Source organism: Quercus robur, chromosome 4, assembly GCF_932294415.1.
Source record: "Quercus robur chromosome 4, dhQueRobu3.1, whole genome shotgun sequence".
In the NCBI taxonomy this organism is placed as follows: Eukaryota; Viridiplantae; Streptophyta; class Magnoliopsida; order Fagales; family Fagaceae; genus Quercus; species Quercus robur.
The window spans coordinates 44,915,482-44,940,228 of record NC_065537.1 but is presented as its reverse complement, the minus strand read 5'-3'; the positions used below and the strand labels follow the sequence as shown (position 1 = coordinate 44,940,228).

General features: G+C 35.6%; 1 long non-coding RNA gene across 8 annotated transcripts; it reads right to left on the bottom strand.

The window, feature by feature from the left end:
• Positions 1–408: 408 nt before the first annotated feature.
• On the bottom strand, positions 409–14,560 carry LOC126722156 (uncharacterized). Of its 8 annotated transcripts, XR_007653978.1 has the most exons (12): positions 14,282–14,560; positions 14,086–14,166; positions 13,929–14,002; positions 13,747–13,820; positions 11,404–11,475; positions 11,223–11,276; positions 11,089–11,134; positions 10,842–10,948; positions 9,158–9,294; positions 6,395–6,528; positions 2,551–2,617; positions 1,412–1,859 (listed from the first exon to the last, which is right to left on the bottom strand). It is a non-coding gene; the product is annotated as an uncharacterized LOC126722156 (long non-coding RNA). The 8 variants fall into 8 exon arrangements; XR_007653975.1 differs by lacking the exon at positions 1,412–1,859 and adding an exon at positions 409–731 and having other exon boundaries at positions 14,086–14,560; XR_007653973.1 differs by having other exon boundaries at positions 14,086–14,560.
• Positions 14,561–24,747: the final 10,187 nt, after the last annotated feature.

Sequence of the window (24,747 nt, the reverse complement as noted above, 5' to 3'; positions counted from 1 at the left end):
TAGGTCAATCATTGAAAGCAGCAGATTGTACTTGTAGCGGCGGGCCATGCCCGCCGCTATTGGTCCCTACCTTTAGCGGCGGGCAAACAGCGCCGCTATAGATAATCCATGAGAACAGCTAAATGTACTTTTAGCGGCGGGTGCATGCCCGCCGCTATATGTTTTAACCTTTAGCGGCAGGCTATAAGCGCCGCTATAGGTATTTATTTATAACGTAAAATGTGAACCTTTAGCGGCGCTTTTTGACCGCCGCTATAGGTCTTTTTTTTTTTTTTTTTTTTTTTTTTCCAGCGGGTTTTAAAACTGCTATTTGCTAGTAAATAAGTTCACACCTGTTACAAAGGACCTGTAATAGTTTTGCTCTACTAACAAAATACCACAAATGTAATTAATTAACAACACCACAAATGTCTTGAAACTAACGTAATATTAACATAGAAATATATTATGAAATACATAACATTGTCTATAACCACCATCTTTAAATTAACAAAAAAGAGATGTGGTCATTTGAATAAAACAACTGCTGAAATTAATCTAATACTATAATTAAAATTCTAAAGTGTTTAAAAATATCTTTCAACACTTGCAAGAAATGCGGTTGTTCTTCCATAGTTCTCTGTACACAAAAAAGTCCAAGAACTCCAAGATAAAACTTATAAGCTTTTTGGTTGATGAGATGCGGCTGATGATTTGGGGAGAGGTGGAGATTGTTCGATCAGAGGTGCATCCTACATACAAAGTATGATTACTTAATAAGTGCGTATAAATGAAATAGAATGACAAGAAAATATTATGAAGGTAAAAAATGGGAACAAGTTAAATGAAGACATGTTTCTTGATCTTTTATGGGAGGACCACCTCTCTTTGCAACTTCCTAGTTTTGAAATTACAAAGCAGAGGCACAACAAGACAACTAATGGGATCAAATCAAAATGATTGGTGTTGGGAGGTCCCTTGATATAGAATTCAAAGGATGCAAAGCTGTCACCACATAATTCCATAAACATCTATTAATAACATGGTGCTTCTAGAAATCTTTTTCCTTCACCACCCTTTATCAATGTTACAGATCAATAGATTCATACCGTCACAATTCACAAGTAAATACTAATTATTAAATCAATAAATATCTTTCCAGACAGAACGAAGAATCCTAGAACGAAGCTAGTGATAGCTACAGTTGGTATGTGTGTAGTCAGTCCCATTCAAAAACACTTTACGAAAAAGGAATTAGTTAATTGTTAGTACTTTTTATATATAAAAAAAAGGTCAAACTCAAACACCACGAAACTCCATATGGATGAGGGCACAACCTGGTCCTCATCCTTCAGCTAACTTAGCTGCGAATCAAACCCAAAATCAAGAGTTTGGATATTAAATAAACAAACAAACAAACAAAACTGTGACAAAAACAAAATACAAACTCAACTCAACCCAACTCCCACGCGACCTCAAGAAGCACGTTGGATTGGTGACTGTATTGATTTGTTTTTTATAGACTTAGTGTGGACCCCACGAACGTGGCCTAAACAAGTGGACTCTATTGGGTTTTCTTGGACATGACTACTAGGAATTTCAGTAGAAGTCTTCGCAGACGATATTTCCCCATTAAAAACCCAAGGGTTATAACCCCTACAAATCCCTTTTGACACTAAGTGAGCCTGTACAACATCTATAGGCCATGAATTCATATGCACGCATTTTTTACATGGACATGAAATTGTTCCATCCGGGTATGCATGGTTAGATGCGAAATTCAGAAACTGTTGAACTCCATCTAAATATTATTGTGACCTTCTATTGGTAATTTTCATCCAACTCTTATCCATTGCTATAAAGTGATTTGCAAGAAATACCTATAATGTGATTTCATGAAAACACAAATCAAGAGTTAACATACATTTCATTTACATAATTTCACTTTAATTTAAGAAACAAATCATCTTTAATCATTCACTTTTAGCTATGTTCCTAATCAAACAATGAATTTAAATGCATAGAAAAGTTATCAATACATTTGTTAATTATAACATCATTACTAGCAATATTCTTTAGGAATGGACATCTCTTTAAATATGCAATTCCATTTTAGCATTCCATATGTGTGAAAAAGATAGAGAGAAGCCCTTAAAATGAATTAATCAAATAAAAACAACTCAACAACAATCATCTTTACTCATTCACTTTTAGCTATGTTCCTAATCAAACAATGAATTTAAATGAATAGAGAAGTTATCAATATATTTGGTAAATATAACATCATTACTAGCAATATTCTTTAAGAATGGACATCTCTTTAAATATGCAATTCCATTTTAGCGTTCCATATGTGTGAAAAAGATAGAGAGAAGCGTTTAAAATGAATTAATCAAATAAAAACAACTCAACAACAATCATCCAATATTACACAAAACAGTCAACACTGCCAATATCAGCTAAAACCACCTTATTACTCCATGCAAGCCACCTGCTTGCCCCAATTCAACAACCCACCACAAACACACAGAGAGAGAGAGAGAGAGAGAGAGAGAGAGAGAAAGAGCAAACCTTAAGTCTTTCACCAACTTCACTTGCTTCGATCACACAAACTTATAGTGCCTCTTCTTTTTGCAATCTGCCAACAAGAAAAGAATACATATAAACCTAAGTTAATTTTCAAACAAGACTCACTTCAAAGCAATTTAGTTGAGAGTGAGTCACAGAGGAATCATATCTAGAAACAACACACAAGTTTGTGCTACCAAGAATGAATTATTCATATTGATAAGCTAAGGTATCTTGATTGGAAAAATGAAATGGTTATACATAAGCTGAGTTATTAAAATTAGATATTACTTTAAAAAACATGTTATAAGTGTTTGGACCCATTCCAATTAGAATAGTTTCAAACTTAATCCACCAAAACAAAGTTATTGAATGGTATGTTTCACAAGGTTTTCAGTTCAATCCCATTAGGATAGTTTCAAAACTAACCCATCAAAACAAAGCAAATGAATGGTATGGCTACAAATTTTTCAGAACTGCAATAGTCATCCCTCTACTCTCTCGCAACTTTCCCTGCTCGTTGACTAAAGAGAATTGAAGAAATCTCACAGGTCGATGATAGAGAATAAATTAATGAATAAAATATATATATATGATAATCATTCAACTTCCTAGGATTTTGTAGGTTTGATGTCTATGGAATCCACATCTTTCCCATTTTTTGAAAGTAACTTTAATGCAACCATCAATGACTATACATAATACAACAACAGTTGAAACAAATCACAAGGGAGAAATCATCTTTGTTTGGACTACACACAGCTAAAGCTAATAGATCCTCTAATTAAGAAAAGCCAAAGCATCCTTCTTAATAATTTGCAGTGGAAAAAGTCAAACTCTAGTCTAGGGTATTAATTTGTGTTGTTTGAAGGGTATCATGCCATAAATGGGATGTGATCCAACCACTTCATCCTTCTTCCCATTATTTGGGCTATTGAAAATATTACTACTAAAACAAAATTGTTATTGAAACAAATTTTTTGAAAAAAACTAAATTGTTTTTTTTTTTAATTATTATTATTAGTACTAATTTTTAAATTATTTTTTCCAAATATAACAAAAGTAACTTATTCATAATAAACAATTTTTTTAAAAAAAAATAATTAACCCATATGTATATTTTTTAACAAACAAGGTATTCAGTCTCTCCTTTCATGCACACTGAATTATTATGAAGAAAAATCTTTTAAAAGTTACCTCAAGATACTAGTAAGAAGTTCCAAACCCTATAAGTTAGCGGTATATGAATATTAATAAAATACACAATGATGATAAATAACGAATTAGACATAATTTCTTAAGAAAGATATGGTAGATTATTGTACTAATTTATAGTTAGGATTTAGGAATTTAGAAATTTTCCAAAAGACTTTTGTGGGGAAGAGTGTAGAGAAGGAGAGGTGGGACAGGGGGTGTGAAGAGGAGTGGTGGTTACAGTGTAGAGAAGTAGAAGAAGAACAAAGGAGCCAGCTTTGGGTTTGAAATAAAAATAAATAAATATAAGAAACTAAAAAAAAAAAAAAAAAAAAAACTATGGGGATTAGTACTGTACACAATAGAGTCATATGGGTTTGACAGCTTCTTCACTGATTGGCTCCAGTTCGGGTCTCTGTGTATGTGTTGGGGGGTGTGGCAATCAAGTGTACTAATGTTCAAGGTAATCATGTGGGTGTGTATCCATTGAATCATGTGAGGTGTGCTTTTATAAGTGACTTAAAAAAGGGTAAGTTTTTATGTTTTTTTTTCTTAAAAAAAAAAACTTTTTTTGAGCTTATTTTCCGAGAAGAAAGTTGATGATTTTATTAAAGAATCAAAACTAAGTTGGCTTGATAAACAGCCAAGAAGTGTGGTGGGATATCTTCCATCCAGACCATAGAACCTGTGATATGTAAAGCTAATTTAATAATGTGAATATTGTAAAGAAGTATATAATATAAAGTATGAATAATATCTATTACGTACTGACTATTATACACAATACAAATATTTTAGTTTTTAAATTGAAATCATATCTATTATGTATGACTAAGTAGTAAAGGGAAAAAAAAAAAAAAATACAAATCACAAGATTCATGACATTAAGTAGTACTAAACTACTAATAGTATGTGTGTGTGTATATATATATATATATATATTTTTTTTTTTTTTTTTTGAGAAGAAGTACTCATAATATTTTTATTTATTTATTTGATAATAGTATCTTAGTAATAAAACAACAAATCAAAAATTTTATTTTTTATTTCATGCGGGGTTAAAATGTAAGACAAAATTGAAGAAGTATAGAGGATGAGGGTAAAAACAGAAAACACACAAGAAGAGGGGCACGAGTGATGAGCCAGACTTGGATTGGAAGCAGAAAATAGAGTCAGAGACAGAGACTCATTTTATTTTATTACACAATTATATTTTTGAAGCCCATTTCATTGACAAGATCTGGTAGAATTCTAAACCAAATACATAATTTCATTCACATTCTATGATTCTAACTTTCAAAGAAATATATAAATACCAAGAAATGAATTTTACATCAAATAATAGGAATGCATTCTTTGAATTTAAAGATAAGACAAATGAACAAATTGCAAGAGAGAGGAAGTTTTTTGATGATAGACAAAAATCATGTCAAGCATCTTAATTTCTTAATATGTATTTGAAATGGTCATGGTAGATTCTCCTGTTTATTAAGGAAAACACATCAATCTGCGAGCATGCCCTTTAGAAAGGAACATAAACCCTGTTCCTTAAACACATCAATGTTGGTGCCTAATGTGTTTTGTTTTCTTAATTTGTTTTCAATAAATTATTTGATTTCTACTGAGCTAAACATGGGATCAATGATTCCCATTTTCCTGGCGGAAATTTCCATTGCATGAGACACCCAACTACCTCAATTCAAAGCATTTCCAGCAGTGATAAAAGTAAACTTGAATCGGTCAGAAACATAGGCCTATAAGGGGCAACACATCTCTAGAATGATCATGAGGTTATCGGCTTCTATTTTTTTTATTTAATCAAAGTTACCATTTCCACTGCTCTGTAAAGCATGATAAACCAAGTTGAAATGTCATGTACTCCACTCCATATATTTCAGACTCAAATTATTAGTAAAGAATAAAATATATAAGAATTCAAGCTTATTCAGCATTTTAAAAAAAAAAACCTAAATAAAGAATGAAATATATTAAAAACCTATAAATTATACATACAACTAATAGTAACAGCATTTTCAATGTATTTCAGGAAAAAAAAAAAAAAAAAAAAAAAAAAAAAAAATAAGACCTACGCTTATCCCAATTCCCAAACCCTCCCCAATACAAAACTAGTTTAAAGCTCAACTACATCAACCTTCATGATTAGGAAGCCAAAATTTGAAGCTTTTAGGGAAAAAACTCTACAATTCACTAATCATGCTTTAAAAATCTACCACTTTAAAGCATTGTTTAACGCAATTTGTCAAACACTCAAAAGCCAAAAAAGCTAAACAACTTCTCAGTTAAAACTCTATATTACAAACTACTAAAACTCTATAATTAAAACTCTCTTCCTAAAGTAATGCCAAACATGCATATAATTTTATCGATTTCATTTGATTGTCAAAATTTCTCAGTGGAATAGCAAGTAAAAAGTTCAACATTGCAGACAGATCATATAAAAAGAGGTTAACTTTTTAGAAAAACATTCCAAAAAAAATCAGTGAATAGAAAAATCCAAAAAAAATAAAACCACTGTGAATGATCCAAATGCACTATACCAATAGCAGCAAAACAAAAAACAAAAAGTTAAAAAGAGTAAACTTTTAAACAAGTGAATCCTAGACAAACTTCCACATGTTAGATGCATTTCAACCTGGCAGAACCTAAAATTTGCCAATCAAGGATCTCCAGCACCAACACATGTGCAACAGATGACATCAGCACTTTGAGAAATCTCCTTTTCAGTTGCCCGCTTCAATGCTTTGTAGACAGCATTCTTAAATCAAGCTGTAATTAAATCAGTAACATATATTACCTCCAAATAGTATAATTTAGAGCTGAGAAAAAGAGAAAACAAAAATCATTTAAGATAATATAACTCTTGCAGATAACCAATATAAAAAAAATATAATAAATTAAAAAAACAAAAAAACAAAACACAAATTAAAACAAAGAAACACAGCTATAATGAAGAGCTGCAAGACAGAAACTTTGTAAACTGCATCCCCCTTGATTGATTTTTGAAATTAATGATAACAATGCAAGTCACATTGTTTTGCTCTTGTAGTCAGTTAATGTAGTCAATTTTATGGACTATATGTGATCGTTAATTTGAACAGTTAATCACATTGTGAGATGCAATTTAAAAATTTTGTGACAATTGGGGTTATGATTATAAGTATACATAGTTTGGCTGCAAAGTGTAGGCACATGAAGTTTAGGGTGGTTTTCTATGACTAACCCAAAAAAAAAAATTTGAGTTTCTTTTTTTGTTTTATTTTATTTTATTTTATGAGATAAGATTCTTTTTCCCTAGTTACTGAACCATATTATGCAGTAGGTATATTGGGGATTTAAAAACAAAACAAAACAAAAACTAGAAAAAGGTAAAGCAAGTGCTAAATTAGTATTGTAATGTAATACTATTTGTCACAACTTGTATGATATCCAAAAAAATTAGATATAATTAGAGCCTTTTTTAATAGTCTAAATAACTTAAATTGACTTAATTAGAATTAATGCACAAGTTTATATCTTAACTCAATCCATGCCTTTCCAATTATGTGATAAGGAAGGGAAAAAAAAGGGGTAAACAGATAGGGAAAAAAAAGGGGGTAAATAGATACTTTGATGTCACTATTTCAGTATATTCATTGCCATTAATTACCAAAATGTCTTTTTTTTTTTTTTTTTTTTTTAGATAAGAGATAGAAAAATGTCTATCACTTCTAACTTCTAAGGTGTAAAACTTGGAGTTTTCCTGTCAGTACTAAACTTGGGGTCTACCAAAAATAGATATATATAGAGGGCAATTATAGGAAGGAAGGGCTAATATAACTGGAACAACTAGCACTGTCACATCTTTAATACAACGCCTTCTGGGTGAAATAATAATAATAATAGTAAAAGTTCAAAAACGTGTACAAAACACCTTTGAACGTTTAGACCCCCAAATTACAACTTAACCAATACAAGCAATATGTCAAACAACTAGTGTGCGGAAACTTAACACATGCTATAATACGAAATTGGTTAAAGACTATCTAAGCCATAACAAAATAAAACCACAGCAGATAATAAAAAGGCAAAGATAGAGAGGAAGGAAGATGCAAACATAAAGACAACACACGATGTGTTATCGAAGAGGAAACCGAAGTCCTCGGCGAAAAACCTCTCCGCTGCCCTCCAAGCGGTAAACAATCCACTAGAAAATACAGTTGGGATACAAGGACAGCAATAGACCCTCCAAGCCTAATCTACCCAGTGCACCTAAGCCCTCCAAGCTTCTTGCTCCAACGAGGTTGAGCCGAACCTTTTTCTTTTCTAGCTTCCCGGATTCCGCTACTAGACTGTAGCATCAACCAATGAAGATTGGTTCCTTCCTAACTGCTTCCCAGAAATCCAAACAACTGTCTCACAGTGATGATGATGGTGAGAACCAGGTTTGGTATAATGCCTCTCAAGGATTTGACAATGGAGAGGAAGAGAGTTGAGGAATTTGAAGAGATTCTAAGGTAGAGATTGTGGGTGAAACAATCTGGTTTTTCTTTAGGGTTTCTCTCTCAAAATTCTCTCTGGAAGCTCTCTTTCAATCGTGGGTAAAAGGGGTATTTATACTGGAGTGGGAGAGGAATGTGAAACGTCAGGTTTTACAAAAGAGGGGTGGCTCGCGGCTTGACCTCGCGGCTTGACTAAGTCGCGAGATCCAGTCGCGAGTTAACCGTATGGCCAGTTGTCCTGTTTTGTCCTGTAGTGCTCCAGCTAGCATGACTGTTCATCTTCCAGCATGCTTGGCACGTGTGCTGCTTCTGGCGGCTTGCAGCCGCGAGTCACCCACGAGTCCCAGCCGCGAGTCTCTGTTTTCTTGCACACTCTTGAGCAATCTTCACTCTATCTCACTCACTACCCTTATAACAAACCCACCTAAATACAGGGTTACTAAATGCTGAATTACAAGCAAATTTGGCACGGAATAAAGCCAATTAGATGGTTGAATAAATTCAACCTTACAAATAGTAATAAGACAAAGAAGAAACAGAAGATGAATCAATGTGCTTATCCTTATCTTACCCTAATTACCCTGCCAGGCATCATCTAGAATCACGTGTAAATTACCAAATAAATTTTAATGCGGAGTGTAACATATACTTGACAAATTTATTACATTCATCCCATCATCATTCAATATCTGACTGATCAGAGATATATTTCAGCAAAATGCTCTAATGTCTTCCAGCAAAATCTGAATCGGAACAGATTTACCATCAGCCAAAGACCAAAAGACATCAAGGTCACCAAATCATCATGTCTAACCCACAAAATTCATTTCCATCTATGATCTAAGGCAGTATTACCATATTCAACCAATCTTTCTAGGAAAACAAAGAGAAATAACATTTGAAGAAACAAAACATACCAATAAGCGTTGTTGGTTCAACCCACCATTTGATTCAATAATTAGGAAACCATTTGACTTTGGCAATTCTGAGAAACCTTATAGCATAAAAGACAGCACTCAGCTACTCATAATTCCTTGATACGCAAAATGTAATTCTAAATACAACAAAAATGAAATATTAGGAAACACAAATAGTAATATGATGAGGCATGTTATCCTCTGCTATTAGAATTTCCTATAAATATTTCACTCCCAAGTTAAGCATAGGGCCAATTAAATCAAACATAGCATTACACATTTTTTTAAAAAAAGGGTATATGCATTATGCAGCATACTTCCAGTCATTCAATCCTACACTGAAATGCAAAGCTATAGCTGAAGCAACACATTATTGGTCTCTCAAGCAGGAAGAATCATTCTAAACCACTTGAGAGAATAACACGTTTAAGCCAACAACATATAATTCCCCATCAACTATCAATATCATATGCAAGTTTTGACTAGGCTATTTGGGATGATGACTGTGGGAAAAGACACATGGTTAGTATTAATATCTTCAAATCACTATGAACACTATCATATCTCATGTTTTTATTGCGATTGACAGTTCTCTCTCTCTCTCTCTCTCTCTCTCTCTCTCTCCACAATGTGACAAAACTACTTCCGAAGCAATAGAAAACTATAACTGATTTAAAATAAGTCTAGCCTCTGCTACAATTGAAGAAGAAATTAATTTCCAATGACGCAACAAACAGATTACATTCATTTAAACTTCAGAGAAACATGAGCGCAAATTCAGTTAAGGAAAATGAAAGCTACTTCTTAGCATTATATTCTGCACCTTAAATTTGAATATTCATAAACCTATCAAATTCAGACAAACAAACCACCATGTTTCCATTGTTTGATTTCAGAAAATCAACAGAACAGCATAAACAATAGTGTTTAATGCCCAAATATAAATAAATAACAACCAACCCAACACTATCATAAGACAATATACAATAGTAATTCAAAGTTGGTAAATCAACAACCATAACTCGACACAAATGTAGCCATGTGTGGTGGAGAAAGAAGGTAGGGGTTGTCTACATTTTCCATGCAATGCCAACAGACATTTCAATAAAAAAAGGTGTCGGTATGTAGTTAGAATGCAATCAATAGATAATGTGATCCTAAGACTCTAGCTAGCTCCATAACTATAAGTTTACCTAGTACATAATAGTTGATCCCTTAAATTTATTCCTGTAGTTTACAAAACCCGTGGTAAACTGGAGCTATAAAAAGGGTACAAATATTCTGCACAAATAATTTTTATACTAGTTCAATTTTTTTTTTTTTTTTAGTTTATGATGGTTCCAAGATATCATTCAGCAATGAAGATAAATTAAACTCAATTTTCTATCTTTCTTCAAGTTAATTTTGCAATAAAACCAAAGCAATTAATATTGCTTTGACTGTACAGTTATCACTACAGACCAGAACAAACATTTTCACAAACACCTACCGTGCATAACTATAAACTATCACAGAAAGTACTAAATTTTTAGATAATTTACCGCCCATATAAACAAAAAACATCTTCCCAAATAATATGAATTCAATTTTAATAGCCAAGAAGAAAAACCCAAAAACCACAGCCCAAATGTCATTGAAAAAATCAACACAGATTACAGATATGATTATGAATATTTATACACACCTCTCTGGCAATGAAACCACGAAATGGGGCAAAGACTTTTCAATTTCGTTCCTTCAAATTCAACCGTGTTAATTTACTCTTGTGTTGGTGGGGGAAATGGGATGCCGCTATTCAAAAACCAAAAAAAATCAAACCAAAATAATAATAATTACAGCAAAGAATCAAAGAGAAATAGAGAATCAGGCCGAGTGAGAGATAGACAGAGCGAAGAATTTCTTAATAAGTGTCAATCAATGCCAAGATGAACCTTGAGGACTTCCTCTTTTGCTCTTTTAACCAGTCTTTCGGTCCTGCTGTGTACCAAACAAGAAATTAGGGTTTCAATAACAATAAACAGAAAAAAGAAATAGGAATCGATGAAGGCAAAAGAGTTGTGCGTACCTAGATTAGAGAGATCTTGATAAGGGTTTTTGATGATGCAGTTTTTATTTGACACTGATTAGGCACGGGAAATTCCAGAAGATAATATGAAACAAAAGAAAGAAGATATTAAATTACACACCATCTCACAGAACAATCATAACTGTCATATAAAATGAATTAGTGAAACATAATAATAAACCTGTCAGATTAGCAAGCCCTTCATCACCTATCCCACAGGAATCCAAGTTCAAACTCTCCAAATTCGTTAAACCTGCAAAGAAGCAATAACACACAAAAAGAACTAGTTTGAAGCCACTCCCTAAAAATCCAGGAGGAAATATCAAAGGCAGCATAAAAATAGGCCAGTCAGACGATAAAATTTATAGGGAAGAAATATCTAAAATGAAAAAATTGAATACTTGCAAATTAGAAAAATGAAGTAACAGTTATCTCATCATATGTGGTGTTTGACCAACAAAGCAGCTATTATTTTTTTATCCAAGCTTCGAACAATTCATTTCAAAACTGCCTTTATCATTTGGACGTCCCATTGTAAAAGAAAATTAAACTATTAGAATTTTACAAAGGAAAAAACAGAAAATCCAACAATACCCAAGCTAGTCCTTTACTCCAAAAAGGTTTAAGTATTTCTTTTTCAAACAACCATCACCAATAGATCAAGAGTTCTTCATCCACAATATTTCATTATAAATGAAAATGTAGTGTTCTAAGTCATTTTAGTCAAGGTTGCAAAGAGCTCCCATGCCCTTTCATTACTGAGTGAGGAAAAGAATGAAAAGGTCAAAACTAAGTAACAAGTTAACACAAAAACTTGCTCAGACTGAGCTCACCCTCACAAATATCACTTAAGGATCCCCCACTGCCAGGGAGCAAGGTTCTTAAATATAGTTCGTTGAGGTTCCCTCCAGAAAAGTGTTTATGCAAGGAAAAGAGCATTCTTCTCACATAAATGGTGGATGAACTTAATCTATGAATCCTACTATAATGTGTGAGAAGTAACATTGCTAGTGAAATGTGGTTGAATTACTTGTCTATGCAATGTAGTAGCATGTAATCAGAACCATAATAAGGAATACTAGTTTATTGAAACCAGCAGCGAATCACTACAGTTTCTAGAGATTAAAAAGACCCAAGTTTAATTTAATTAGTAAAGTCCAATTCACAAAGAAATCATCTTCCTCTAAATGTTGAGGTAACAATCCATAAAGACATAAGTAAATAGATACTAGAATAAACCAAGCATATATAACTTAATAACTAGGCACATAAAAGGGGAACTCAAATCACAAAATCATATCTACTCGTCGTACTCTTGGTACTGCTTGAGAACCTGAGCACAGCCAGACAATGCCTTCTCCTTCATGAAGCCCATTGCATTAGCAAGACAATTTTTGTGTACAACATCACGTCACATGTCTCTATGGCCTCCATTTTCCACCTCTATTTCATTATTTTATTCATTATGTTAATATTTAATCCAACAATTATAATATTCATTAGAACTTCCCAAAAACAAAACTTAGGCCAAGGGACCACAAACATACATGACCTACTACCACCAAAATTTATATACGGAGAGAGTCCCAACAAATTTGACTTATATATAATAATAATAATAAAATAAATAAATAAATAAAAATAGAGTCCCAATGGATTTGTTTAAGCACATATATGTAAATAGAAGATCATGTGCATCAGTTAGCCACTTTAACACCCAAAGCAGCGAATTTGTAAGCACCCTAACTCTGGCAATAAAATTTTCACAGCATAAGTAAAAAAGTCTATAATACAATCCAATCATGTTAGCATTAATCATAGTAAGTTCTAGTTAGTGAGTATATGTAGGAAAAGAATAGAAATTAATATATTGAACCTAACGTTCTACATTTTCTTTTGGCATAAAAATGGGAACTCACCTTATCCAAGCTTTTCTCAAAAAAAAAAAAAAACCTTATCGAAGCTAAGTAATTGTACAAGGCTTGAGGTTCCTTGCTTTCTCAGGGCCTAAATAATTAAAATGTGATTTTCAATTCTTTTCCCATCCATTCTTTACATTAAAACAGTTGAAACTTCAAAAATATGATTTTCACTCCAAAATCCAAATTTTACTAGGGAAAATTATAATATAGAACTAAGTCAACTAAACTAGAATGCTCATAACTTAGACACGTTTAAAAAGAATTAGGAAAATGCTAAAGCCACTATACAAATTATCAGATCAGCAACTTAATAACTTTCTTAATTTATTTGTTGTGTTCTGTTTAAAATACAATAACCCAGTTTGTAAGAACTATGTATTTTGTTTTGGGATCATGACAATCTAAATTTTACAAAGCAGAGGAGACAAAAACACACACACACACACACACACACACAAGTACAACAGCATTCCAAAGGCATTTAAGAACAACAACAGAGAAACTGAATAGACCCAGTAGAGTCACACCATCATAGAACAATTTTTTCACACAAAAATAAATAAATAAATAAATCACAAACACAGAGAGAGTTTTTCCTTTACCTTTTTAGCAGAGACTGGAATCATTGATGGGTATTTAGAACTTGCTGTTTGCAGAGACACTGGCTTTGCAATCTCTGAAATCGTCAGCAACAAAAAAATAATAAGCATACCTGAGAAAGCCCTTACCCACCCATTAATTAAAATTACTTAATTAACCAAAAAAAAAAAAAAAACATCTTTACCTGAGAAAGTGAAGGGTTTACAGTGCCATCGACCAACCTCAACAGCTCTTGAATTTCCTCTAAATCCCTAGCCGCTATTCAAAAACCAAACAAATAATCAAACCAAGATAATAATAATAATAACAGAAAAGAATCAGAGAGAAATAGAGAATCAGACCGAGTGAGAGATAGACAAAGCGATGAATTTCTCGCGAAGCGTCAATCGGTGCCAAGATGAACCTTGACCAGTCTTTCGGTCCTGCAGTGTACCAAACAAGAAATTAGGGTTTGATAACAATAAACAGAAAAAAGAAATAGGAATCGATGAATGCAAAAGAGTTGTGCGTAACGAAATAGGATTAGAGGGGATGAACCGTTAGGGTTAGAAATGATAAGAGAAATGGGTCGGGCTAGACCTGACCCATTTGTTTTTGGACCTAACTAGGCTCGATTTTTGAGTGGTAGTGGTGGCTGTGGTCGGGGGTCGGGAGGTGGTGGTGGTGGTGGCTATGGTTGTGGGTTTGTGGGTAGGGGTAGAGATGAGACACTGAGGAGATTTTCGGTGTCTGAGAGAAAGAGAGAGAGTGTGGGAGACTAGCTAAAAACGAAAAGGCGCTAAAAATGAACAGGGACAAAAAAAAACAGAGGGAAAATTTAGGCCGGGTGGGGGAAATGTAAGGGCCTATTGCGGCGGGTCATTGACCCGCCGCTATATATGCTTGGGGCCGCTGAAACAGGTATATTACGGCGGGTCATTGACCCGCCGCTATAACGCACCACAATAGATCTCATGTACAGCGGCTAGCCCAATTCGCGCTGCAATAAGGCTACCTATAGCGGCGGTTTTGGCACCCGCCGCAATAGGTCCGTCGCAACTGCTCGATTTTCTTGTAGTGAGTGATAAGGGTGATGTTGAGATTGATCCATAGCAGTAACAAGAAGAGCCTTATTCAATTGCTGAAGGTAGAGAGAAGCGGGTTCACAAAGCACCACAGAGATATGGCTTTGAAGACATGGTTAGTTTTGCTCTCATAACTAGCGGTGGAGATCCATTCACTTTTAAATAGGCTACAAATAGGAAAGACAATGATAAATGGCTTGTAGCAATGTTAGAAGAGATGGAGTCTCTACAGAAGAATAAGACTTGGGAATTAGTGAAATTGCCCAAGGGAAATAAGGTTATTGGTTGCAAGTGGATATTATGCAAGAAAGAAGCATTGTCAGAAAAGGAAGGTGAAAAATTCAAGGCACAGTTAGTGGCTAAGGGTTACTCACAGAGAGAAGTAATTGATTATAATGAGATTTTTTCACCAGTTGTGAAGCACACCTCAATTCGAGTAATCTTAGGATTTGTGACAATGCATGACATGGAGTTAGAGTAGCTAGATGTGAAGACCGCATTCCTCCATGGAGATTTAGAAGAAGAGATTTACATGCAATAGCCAAAAGGCTTCAAAGAACCTGGCAAGGAAGATTATGTTTGTCTATTAAAGAGATCATTATATGGCTTGAAGCAGTCTCCCAGGCAATGGAACAAATGGTTTGATTCATTCATGGTCACACATGGGTACATGCGCTATGAGTATGACTGTTGTTTTTATTTTAAAGTACTTGCTGATGGCTCTTATATATTTCTTGCTCTATATGTTGATGACATGTTAGTAGCTACAAAGAGTAAGCAAGAAATTGTGAAGTTGAAGTCTTTGTTAAGTAGTGAATTTGACATGAAGGATCTTGGAGTTGCCAAGAAGATCCTTAGGATAGAAATTCGCCGAGATAGAGGGGCTGGTAAATTATGGTTATCACAGAAGGGATATCTTAAGAAGGTGTTAGAGAGGTTTAGTATTCTTGATAAAAAAACCTGTTAATACACCGCTTTCTGCCCATTTTAAATTGTCCTTACAGTTGTGTCCAAGTTCAGATAAGGAGTTAGAGTATATGTTTAAAGTGCCATATGCAAATGCAATTGGGTGTCTCATGTATTTGATGGTGTGCACTAGGCCTGATATTTCTCATGCAGTCAATGTGGTTAGTAGGTATATGGCAGATCCAGGCAAAGAGCATTGGAATGCAGTAAAGTGGATCTTTAGATATCTTACAGGCACTCATGATTTCGGTATCCTATTTGATCAGAGAGCTAGTACAGAAGCCGTGGGTTATGTGGATTCCAACTATGCAGGGGACCTTGATTCTAGAAAGTCCATGACAGGCTATGTCTTTAGGTTTGCTGGTGGGCCAATTTGCTGGAAGTCTACACTACAAGATGTAGTTGCTTTATCCACTACAGAAGCAAAATATATGGCGATGACACTGGTAGGAAAAGAAGCCATTTGGCTTAGTGGATTGGTTAATGAGCTTGTTTTCAAGCAGGATAGCATGGCGTTACATTGTGATAGTCAGAGTGCAATTCATTTGGTGAAGAATCAGGTATACCGTGCAAGAACAAAGTATATTGTTGTATGGTATCACAAGATCAGAGAATGGGTTTCGTCTGGTGATATTTCTTTGATGAAGATTCTCACTAGTGAGAATGCCTCTAATATGTTAACAAAGCTAATTTTAACAAACAAGTTCAAGCACTACTTGGACTTGACTGCTGTTTGCAGCATGTGAGCCCTTAAGGGCTAAGGTGGAGGCGATGGAGTTTGCTCGTGTAGCTTGATCAATTCAAGCCAAGGTGGAGATTTGTTGAAGTGGGCCTGTGTGTGTGGCTTGAATTGCCACAAGCCCAAGTCAATTACCAAATAATTGTTGTATTAGGAGTCCAAGGCAGCCGACCTAACATATATCCCTATATATATGTTATTAGTTACGGTTATAAAAAGCATTCCTAATAACCTAACAAGTGCAGCCGTGTGAAAGAGTAATTCCTAAAAACCTAGCAGTAGCTGCATAAGAAGAAGAAAAGTGATTTCTTGTCTTATGGGTGAGAGAGAGTTAGGTTGTATTGGGATTTGGGTTTCTTGAGAGTGTTCTTGTGCACTATTGTATCTCCCTATTTTATAGTGAAATTTCTCTGTCGTCGCCATGGAGGTAGGTAGTTTGTCGAACCACGTAAATTCTTGTTTTCTTTGTGTGTGCTTGTTATTTAATTCCTGCTTATTTACTGTTATTGATTTGAGTCCTAAGGTGCTATATGCACAACACAATGATACTTTCTGAGTGTTTTTTTTTACTTGGACTTTCCTTGATAATGGAGCTAACACTTGACTTTGCTGACTTTTCAGGTGAGTCAAATGGCAGCAACTGATTCTGCTAGAAGAACTTTGGAGGATAGAATCAAAAGCCTTGAACTTGAGAACAATCAGTATGATCCTCTATTCTATGCAAGTTAAGAGGGAAATACTGAAGGCGGCTTCTCTAGAGGTGGGTCAAGGAGGTCTTCATGTAGGCAGACCCGAAGTCCCAATGATGTTTGATTTTTATTTTTACTTTTTCCTACAAAACAAAAGGAAGTGTTCCTTAGACAATCTTGTATTAATTTCCATGTTTAGCTCTTTGTCCTTGGAATTACCTTTGATCATGTAGAAACTTTAAATGAGACAAGTTTAGAATTCATCTGATGAGGTCTTGTAGTGCCAATTTAAACTTATCTTGATTGGCTCTGATGGAATCTACATTTACTTAAATGAGGCAAAGCCGAATGCCCCTAGTTTAAAAATGAATGCATGATTTTTTGGAAATCTTGATGATTTTTTTTTTTTTTTGAAAAGATAATGATGGTGGTCTCTTTTTTTGAAAATGAATGAGGCATGGTCGAATGCCCCTAGTTTAAGAGATATATTCATGAGCTTGGAAAAATCTTGATTTGATCAATTTTTGAAAATAATGATGCAGGTGATGATTTTTTTTTTTTTTTTTTGAAAACAAATGAGTTAGGCATATCTAAATGCCCCAATTTAACTGGGAAAAATCTCTTTGAGTGTTTAACGGTTCTAAAAAAAAAAAGCCTTAAAATGCAAAATTACATGAAATTGCATAAATGAATGTTGGTGGAACCAAGTGCCATTCAGCACTTGAGAAGTGCTGAATGGCACTTGGTCACGCCCTCACGCTTACCGAATGGTGGGCCAACTCCTCACACTTTTCCAATGCGTGTTTTGCGTTTTCGGGTTTTTTGGAAAGTATTTTCTTCATTTGTGATCATGAAATACTTTCTTACTTAGCTACTAACTCTTTGAAACCTATTCAAAACTTGATTAGGAACTGACGTAGCTTATATTGATGATCTCTGCTGCAACAAATCTCTATATCAAGGTTAGCAAAAACCAATAATTAAAGCAAAAGTCATCCATGGCTAGTAGTCAAAAATTTTCTCATTCAACAATTCATAATCTCAACAAATGGGTTTGTAGCTTTGATTTCAATACCAAGACCAATTTTATAGCCTACAAACTAGAGGGAATTAAGGCTCTGGGGAACGTCAAAATCAAGTGGGATTTCCTTCGTGTTGTTATGAAATTTTGGGATCCCGAAGATCATGTGTTTCAGTTTAAAACTGCTGAACTCTACCCCACGATAGAAGAATTTTCCGCTATCCTAGGCTATGATCCAAGCAAAAAATCTGTACCGGTTTCTTATGATCCCAGGCATAGGGAATCTTTGTTTGATGCTCTCGGTCTTCCTACTTCCATTACCAGTAGCATGATTGAAGGACATATGGTGAATCTTCATACAATTTTTTTCAAGCTAATTAACAAACGCACTTATGGAGTGACTGACAATATGCAAAAAAAATTTGGCTTGGCCCTATGCTTCGTGGGAGAATTTTTGCTTTACTCTAGAAGGCACGGTCTTACGGATGCTCAAGCCATAAGTGTTGTGAGTCAAATCAAGGATGGTGATAATCTTGTTTCTTTGATCTTGGAAGAAACTCTTTGGGGACTAGACATTGTATTTCATGGCGAAGAATATCAAAATTTTCTTGGGAGTTCCTTGACTTTGCAGATATGGCTGATGGAGCAACTGGATATGATTGCCAGGCCTACAACTGGTAATTATGGTCCTGGTAGTTTTCTTAGCAGGACTGTCATCAAAACTAAGTGCCAAATTGAGAGTGACTAGGTGAAGTTTTTGAACAAGAAATTTGGTGCATCAATTCGATGGAATTGTTATTGGTGGAAGTGCCCACCCCCTGTGGTCTCTAGGATCAGATCACATCTTCATTGTTGGGTTGCGGAGCGCAACTTTCTATAAGGCGGATAGACTCTTGAGGCAGTTCCAATATGAGCAAAGAATGCCTGGTGGAAAAAGAAGAAGACCTTTCACTCCTATGGACACAAATCCTACTTCTATAAGGATTATGTTGTTGGGCTTGGAGATGGCTAACCGAGTGGACCAGTCTTTTGTCAAGGTTCACTTTCATAGGATGACTACAGAGTACTCTAACTGGTTGGTGGACAAGATTGCTGACAAGGAAGTTGACATGGTTGCTATGAGAAAGTAGTTTCTTAGAGACAACTGAGAAAGACACGATGATGACAACTACGAATTTAAAAGAAGGGACAGAAATGACGAAGTACCTAGCACAAAGAAATCAATGATCAACCAAAAGAGAAAAGACTAAAGACAAAGTGATCTTATTATTCTTGGCTTTGAACATGTTTATTTTAAAGTTGATGTAAAACCATTATGTGTATGAATTATTTAGTATTTGCAGGTTAAGGATTCTGTTTAAGGTGTAGGTTTTTGGGGTTTGGTTTTTTATGGTTTGGTTTAGGGTTTGAGTTCTTGAGGTTTGGTTTCGGGTTTGGGTTTTTTTTTAGGGTTTGGTTTCTTGGATTTTGTGTAATGACATGATTTAATGGAATAGTTGAATTTTAGAAAAAAAAAAAAATTTTTGCTTAATGGGCAAATGGTGGTTTTGGGAAATTGTGATCGAACCAATGCATGTTTGCCTACGTACTCCCTTTGTAGAAGGATCAAGTCATCACGTAGTTCGTTGATGATTTTTTTGCTTTAACTTTTGCCTAGGCCGCCCTTTCGGGTTTTCAACCTAATAGGCTATCTCACTCTCTTCTTTTCTTTTCTTTTTCTCTCTCCTTTTGCTTAGATTGCCCTTCAGGTTTTCAACCTACCCTTTTTTTTTTTAAGCCTAGGAAAGGAAATAACATCATTTACAACTACTTCAGACATGGTGCTATGAGACTACCTTCTTAGACGTGGTATTTCTTTAATTGATCCATGTTGGTTGGTTCAGTAAAAGAGTTTACATCTAAGTCCATCAACCTTATTGCTCCCCCAAAGTATATTTGCTTAATAATCTATGGACCTGCCCAATTTTGCTTGAATTTCCCTTTTGCATCTTGCACCGCGGCTTGGATCTCTTTCAATACTAAATCCTCCAACTTTAAATCTCTGGTTCTTACTTTCTTGTCAAAAGCTTTCCTAAGCCTCCTTTGGTAACCTTGAATATGATACAAGGCTTTAAGTCTCTTTTCATCTAGCATGCATAATTGGTCATATCTGTTGTGTAACCAATCTACTTCAGGAATTTCAGTACTGTCCTTAGTGAACGGACACCCATTTCAATGGGGAGGATTGCCTCCATCCCATACACCAATGAATAAGGAGTGGCTCTTGTGGAAGATCAAATTGATGTTCTATACCCCCCAAATTGCATAAGGCAATTGTAGGTGCCAGTCCTTGTAATTTTTTGTGCTCTTCTTCAAGATTCGATCTATAATTTTATTAGTAACCTCAATTGCTCTATTAGTTTAAGGACGGTAAGGTGAAGACTTGTGGTGCTAAATGTTGAACTGTCGTAACAGCTTATCTGTTTCTCCCTTGAAATGCAGCCCATTATTAGAGATAATTTCATATGGTACCCCATATCTACAGATGATATTGGTCTGGATGAAATGAGCAACTTTCTTTGAATTCAGAACTTTGTATGAGGCAGCTTCTACCTATTTAGTGAAGTAATCAATGGCTACGAGTATGAATTCATGGCCATTGGATTTTGTGGGGTGAATCTTCCTAATAATGTTTATCCCCCATGTAGAGAATGGCCAAGGTGATGTCATGGTATGTAGTGGCATGGGTGGCATGTACTTCAGATCTCCATGGACTTTGCATTGATGACATTTTCGAACATGAGCTGCATAGTTGGCTTCTGTAGTAGTCCAGTAATAGCCTTGTCTCATTATCTTCCTTGACAGTATGTGTGCATTCATATGTGGCCCATAACTTGACTCATGAACCTCTTCGATTATTTGTTGTGCTTCCTTGGCTATTACACAAAGAAGATGAATTCCATTATATGATCTTCTATAAAGCCTTTCACCATAAATAATGTAATTAGTAGACAACCTTCGGATGGTCAATTGGTCATTCTTGTCTACAAACTTCGGGTATGTCCCATCCTTAAGGTATTGTAGGATGTCTGAATACCATTCACCTTCTCCATTGTTTTCCTCATCCTCCTCTATTGTCATGCAATAGGCCGGTTCTTCTTTCTGTTCCACCACTATTGGTCTAGCTTCATCTTCCTTAGGCCCATCCATCATGGATGCCATTATTGCTAAAGCATCGGCAATCTGGTTCTGCATCCTTAGCACATATTGATATTGGATCTTGCTGAACTTTGAGGCCTACTTCTGAAAACATTCATGATAAGGCATCAACCTTTCTTCTTTGATCTTCCATTTATTCTAAATCTAGGAGATTATCAAAGCGGAGTCACCATACACCTCCAACTCTTTCACTCCAAGGCCTAAGGCTACTCATAGCCCCATAATACAAGCTTCATATTTAGTGGCATTGTTGGTGATAGGAAAGTTAAATTTGCTAGAAAATGGGATATCTGTCCCTTTTGGAGAAATCAAAAGAACTCCAATGCCACTCCCATTTTGATTTGTTGCTCCATCGAAGTACATATTCCATGATTCTACTTTAATCCCCATGATATCTTTATCTAGAAATTCTCCTTGGATTTCTTTAGCTTCTTCTAGTGAACAATGGGCTAAGTGGTCAGCAATTACTCCCCCCTTCACTAATTTTTGGGTCACATACTTAATATCAAATTATGACAAAAGGAACACCCATTTAGCTGTCTTCCCATCTTGTACAGCCTTTTCCATTAAGTACTTCATAGGATCCATTCTTGCAATCAACAAAACCTTGTAAGCAAGCGTATAATGTCTGGGTGCTACGCATGCCTTCTCTAATGGTGAATACTTTTCTTCATCATGCAACATCTTCTTGCTAATGTAGTATATTACATTCTCCTTTCTAGTCTCCTTTAGGTATTGAGCAAGTAAAGCCCCCATTGCGGTATCTGCAGTGGTGAGATACAACAACAATGGTTTATTAAGTACCAGTGGGACAAGTATTGGTGGCTTCATCAGATAATTCTTGATCTTTTCAAAGGTTCTTGGCATTGTTCATTTCACACTATAGGAACCTCCTCTTGAGTAGTCGGAAGATTGGTTCACATGTCATGGTGAGTTGAGCTATAAACCTACTGATGTACTGTATCCTCCCTAAAAATCCTCGGATCTCCTTTTCAGTTCTTGGAGGCTTCATCTCTACAATGGCCTTGATTTTGTCAGGATCAACTTCTATTCCCCCCTGGCTTACAATAAACTCCAATAGCTTTCCGGATGTTACCCTGAAAGTGCACTTCTTTGGATTCAATTGTAACTTGTAGAACTGGATTCTTTCAAAGAACTTTCTCAAAGCCAGTATGTGCCCTTCACGGTCCTTGGACTTGACTATCATATCATCAATATAAACCTCTACTTCTTTGTGGATCAAGTCATGCAACAAAGTGGTGGCCACACGTTGGTAAGTAGCACCAACATTTTTAAGGCCAAATGGCATGACCTTGTAGCAATATGTCCTCCATGGTATAATAAAGGAGGTTTTCTCCATATCCTCTAGAGCCATCTTAATCTGATTGTACCCTGAAAATCTTTCCATAAATGATAGCAAAGCATGACTTGTTGTATTGTCAACCAGGATATCAATGTGATGCAATAGAAAGTCATCTTTTGGGCTGGTCTTATTCAAATCTCGAAAGTCTACACACATTCTGACATTCCCATCCTTCTTTGGTACCGGAACCACATTAGCTAACTATTTTGGATAGTTGACCACCCTCAGGAATCTTGCATTGTACCGTTTCTCAACCTTCTCTTTGATCTTAAGAGTCCACTCTAGCTTCATCCTTCTCAACTTCTGCTTGACCGGCTTCATGGTTGGATCTATTGGAATGCAATGTTGTACTATATCTATATCAATCCTAGGCATGTCTTCATATGACCATGCGAATACCTCCTTGAATTCTATCAGTAGTGCCACTAAAGCATCTTTCTCAGAAGTGGTTAGAGTATTGCCCACTTGTATCATTTTAGGTTCATCATCAGTTCTAAGGTTAATGGGTTGGATTTCTTCTTTTATGGGTTCTAGGTGTCCTTGTTTTAATTCCTTATTATTAAGAGTTTCTTTACCAATTTCATAAATAAAAACATTCAAAGCCAACAAAGAAGCAAAATCAGAAATCATATTATAAGGAAAAGAGTTCTTAACAGAATTAATAAACTCAATAGACTTAACTAAATCAGGCTTAACTGGAATACTATCACAAACAGACTTAACAAGAACAATGTTCTTGGTAGGGGTGATTGGCTTGATAAACTTGATCTTCTTGGCAAGAGTGACTGACTTAACGGTCTTGGTCTTCCTCATGGAGTCCTCCATGGGGTGGGCGGCTCCCTCCTATGCCCTTCAACTCAGTAGTGGTTTCAACGATGGTAGATGGCTCCCAGTAAGTTCCTTCTTCCCTCAGCATCAATACTATGAGATCTTCATCCATATAATCTGTGGCTTCTTCACCAATTTCCATAGTTGTGGGCTTATCAGTCATAAAGGCATCCAGGCACTCTATGCTATCCATCCATTCATCAAACAAACCATGCTTCCCTTTATTGCCCAAATGAGTGTGTTGAGGGAGATGTTCTGACTTGCCTCATTCCATCCTCTCACTATTACCTCTAGCATTCTCAATTGTTAGGATTCTGAAACTGTGGACCATTAGTTTTTGGTCTATGGGCTACTCCCCCCTCCTCATCTTTATCATTGGTTCTTAGTTCATACAGGCTCATCAATGCATTCTGGCAAGTCTCCTAGTACTCTTCTTCTTCTATATTGCAAATAGCATCTCCAAAGAGTGTAGTCATGGCATCAAGGTCCATGCAATCAGCCCAATTAGTTGGAACCCAAGTTGTATCTTCCTTCTTCAATTCTAGAACCTTGTTATTACAATCAAGTAGTATCTCAAACCCAAGCAACATTGTCCTTGTCACAGGATCAAATCTCAATTCACGGAATCCCCAATAGCATTGGCTTTCTCCAGATTTGACAAACTTTCAGTTCAATGTAGAAGTATAGGGCTTTAGGGGTTTCGGGGGACAAGGAAGTCCCTTTGCTTTAGCTTTGGTTCAGGCCATCTTTCTCACCTCCATCTCTATCAAATCATCATCAATGGGCCTATAGCCTAGCCCAAAAGGTGGTGTGCCAGTGGGAATCGTCAAGACTTGAACAATAGGCTTCTTCACAGTTCTCCCCAAGTTCATCCTCGGAAGGTAATTCATTCTTCTCATCATTGCTACCACATTGTTGTTGCTCTAGGGAGCAATGTCCATCTGGATCTTCTCCACTTCTTCTTCTCTCCTTTCAAAGCCTGGCTTCTCAATCTCAAAGCCATCCAAGATCAATGGCTCTCTCTCAGAATCAATACCAAAAATAGGCTTAGGCACTATCAAAGTATCACCATATATGGTCACAATAGCTCCTTCATGCGGAACATAACCTTTTGGTATAGGGAGGAAGGTACGGC